The sequence below is a fragment of the Rattus rattus genome, chromosome 4 (assembly GCF_011064425.1).
Source record: "Rattus rattus isolate New Zealand chromosome 4, Rrattus_CSIRO_v1, whole genome shotgun sequence".
In the NCBI taxonomy this organism is placed as follows: Eukaryota; Metazoa; Chordata; class Mammalia; order Rodentia; family Muridae; genus Rattus; species Rattus rattus.
The window spans coordinates 76,015,414-76,018,887 of record NC_046157.1 but is presented as its reverse complement, the minus strand read 5'-3'; positions in this window follow the sequence as shown (position 1 = coordinate 76,018,887).

The following is a 3,474-nucleotide window of genomic DNA, read 5'->3' as shown; positions in this document are numbered from 1 at the left end:
AGTTGTAACATTTTCTTCTCATTTAAAGAAATAATAGAAGGTGCGAACTTCATTTTTACATTTCCATCTAAAAAAATTTAAAAGACAAAATGCTCTTCTTTGCTTCCAATTAATTCAAGATAATGTTTTCAAGAAATACTGCATTCTATGTATTCTTTGGTCTTACAGTGTTTATACATCTTCCTATTGAACTTTTAAGAGTTTGAAAAATTGATTACAATTTATAGTTCGCACTATAGATATGTACTTCATTCAGTGACATAACTATAGAACTGAGGTAGAGAAAGTTATATGCTGTTTGAAAATTTAGAGCAAACTTGGTATACTGAATAACCTATTAGTTTCTTACAACAAAAGCATATGAATGAAAGCAATGGTCATCAGACAAAATTATAGCAAACACAAATAGAACCCATTGACACATCTCATAGATTCTGTTTGTTTGGTTGTGTGAAAATCTGAATTCGAATTTGTAGGAACAAAATGGTAACAAATTAAAGAAACATTTTCAGTTGATTTTTTCCCTCTATCTTTATTAACTTGGGTATTTCTTATTAACATTTCAAATGTTATTCCCTTTCCCAGTTTCCGGGCTAATATCCCCCTAACGCCTCCGTCTCCCCTCTTATATGGGTGTTCCCCTCCCCATCCTTCCCCGATTACCACGCTCCCCCCAACAAACACATTCACTGGGGGTTTAGCCTTGGCAGGACAAAGGGCTTCTCCATCCACTGGTGCTCTTACTAAGCTATTCATTGCTACCTATGCAGTTGGAGCCCGAGGTCAAACTATGTATACTCTTTGGGTAGTGGCTTCCCTGGAAGCTCTGGTTGGTTGGCATTGTTGTTCATGTGGGGTATCAAGCCCCTTCAAGCTCTTTCAGTCCTTCCTCTGATTCCTTCAACGAGGTCGCATTCTTAGTTGAATGGTTTGCTGTTGGCATTCGCCTATGTATTTGCCATATTCTGGCTGTCTCTCTCAGAAGTCATCTACATCCAGTTCCTATCAGCCTGCACTTCTTTGCTTCATCCATCTTATAAAGTTTGGTGGCTGTATATATAGGGGACACATGTGGGGCAGGCTGTGAATGGGTGTTCCTTCAGTCTCTATTCTGAACTATGATTCCCTATTCCCTCCCAAGGGTGTTCTTGTTCCCCCTTTTAAGGAAAGAGTGAAGCATTTGCATTTTGGTCATCCTTCTTGAGTTTCATGTGTTCTAGGCATCTAGGGAAATTCAAGCATTTGGGCTAATAGCCACTTATCAATGAGTGCATACCATGTGTGTCTTTCTTTGATTGGGTTACCTCACTCAGGATGATATTTCCCAGTTCCATCCATTTGCCTATTAACTTCATAAAGTCATTGGTTTTGATAGCTGAGTAGTATTCCATTGTGTAGATTTACCACATTTTCTGTATCCATTCCTCTGTTGAAGGGCATCTGGGTTCTTTCCAGCGTCTGGCTATTATAAATAAGGCTGCTATGAACATAGTGGAGCATGTGTCTTTTTTTATACGTTGGGGCATCTTTTGGTATATGCCCAAGAGAGGTATTGCTGGATTCTCAGGTAGTTCAATGTCCAATTTTCTGAGGAACCTCCAGACTGATTTCCAGAATGGCTGCAGCAGTCTGCAATCCCACCAACAATGGAGGAGTGTTCCTCTTTCTCCACATCCTTGCCAGCATTTGCTGTCACCTGAATTTTTGATCTTAGCCATTCTCACTGGAGTGAGGTGGAATCTCAGGGTTGTTTTGATTTCCATTTCCCTTATGACTAAAGATGTTGAACATTTCTTTAGGTGTTTCTCAGCCATTCGGCATTCCTCAGCTGTGAATTCTTTGTTTACCTCTGAACCCCATTTTTAATAGAGTTATTTGTCTCCCTGCAGTCTAACATCGTGAGTTCTTTATATATTTTGGATATAAGCCCTCTATCAGTTTGTAGGATTGGTAAAGATCTTTTTCCAATCTGTCGGTTGCCATTTTTCCTAACCACAGTGTCCTTTGCCTTACAGAAGGTTTGTGGTTTTATGAGATCCCATTAGTGGATTCTTAATCTTAGAGCTTAAGCCATTGGTGTTTTTTTCAGGAAATTTTCCTAAGTGCCCATGTGTTCGAGATTCTTCTCTACTTTTTCTTCTATTAGTTTCAGTGTATCTGGGTTGAAGTGGAGGTCCATCATCCACTTGGACGTAAGCTTTGTACAGGGTGATAAGAATGGATCGAACTGCATTCTTCTACATGCTGATCTCCAGCTGAACTAGCACCATTTGCTGAAAATGCTATCTTTTATCCATTAGATGGTTTTGGTTCCTTTGTCAAAAATCAAGTGACCATAGGTGTGTGGGTTCATTTCTGGGTCTTCAATTCTATTCCACTGGTCTATCTGTCTCTGTACCAATACTATACAGTTTTTATCACTGTTGCTCTGTAATACTGCTTGAGTTAAGGGATAGTGATTTCCCCTGAAGTCTTGTTATTGCTGAAAATAGTTTTAGGTATCCTGGGTTTTTTGTTATTCCAGATGAATTTGCAAATTTTTCTATCTAGCTCTATGAAGAATTAGGTTGGAATTTTGATGGGGATTGCATTGAATCTGCAGATCCCTTTTGGTAAAATGGCCATTCTTACTATATTAATTCTGCTAATCCATGAGCATGGGAGATCTTTCTATCTTCTGAGATCTTCAATTTCTTTCTTCAGAGGCTTGAAATTCTTATCATACAGATCTTTCACTTGCTTGGTTAAAGTCACACCGAGGTGTTTTATATTATTTGGATCTTTTATGAAGGGTGTCATTTCCCTAATTTCTTTCTCTGCTTGTTTCTCTTTTGTGTAGAGGAAGGCTACTGATTTGTTTGAGTTAATTTTATACCCAGCCACTTTGCTGAAGGTGTTTATCAGGTTTAGTAGTTCTCTGGTGGAACTTTTGGGATCACTTAAGTATACAATCATATCGTCTGAAATAGTGAAATTTTTACTTCTTCCTTTTCAATCTGTATCCCTTTGATATCCTTTTGTTGTCTGATTGCTCTGGCTTGGACTTCGAGAATAAGTAGGGAGAGAGTGGGCAGCCTTGTCTAGTCCCTAATTTTAGTGGGATTGCGTCAAGTTTCTCTCCATTTATGTTAAAATTAGCTACTGGTTTGCTGTCTATGGCTTTTACTATGTTTATGTATGGGCCTTGAATTCCTATTCTTTCCAGGACTTTTATCATGAAGGAGTATGGAATTTTGCCAAATGCTTTCTCAGCATCTAATGAAATGATCATGTGTTTTTTATCTTTCAATTTGTTTATGTAGTGGATTATGTTGGTTCTTTTCCATGTATTAAACCATCCCTGCATCCCTGGAATGAAGCCTACTTGATTCTGATGGATGGTTGTTTTGATGTGCTCTAGGATTTCGTTTGCAAGAATTTTATTAAGTATCTTTGCGTCGATATTCATAAGGGAAATTGGTGTGAAGTTCTCTT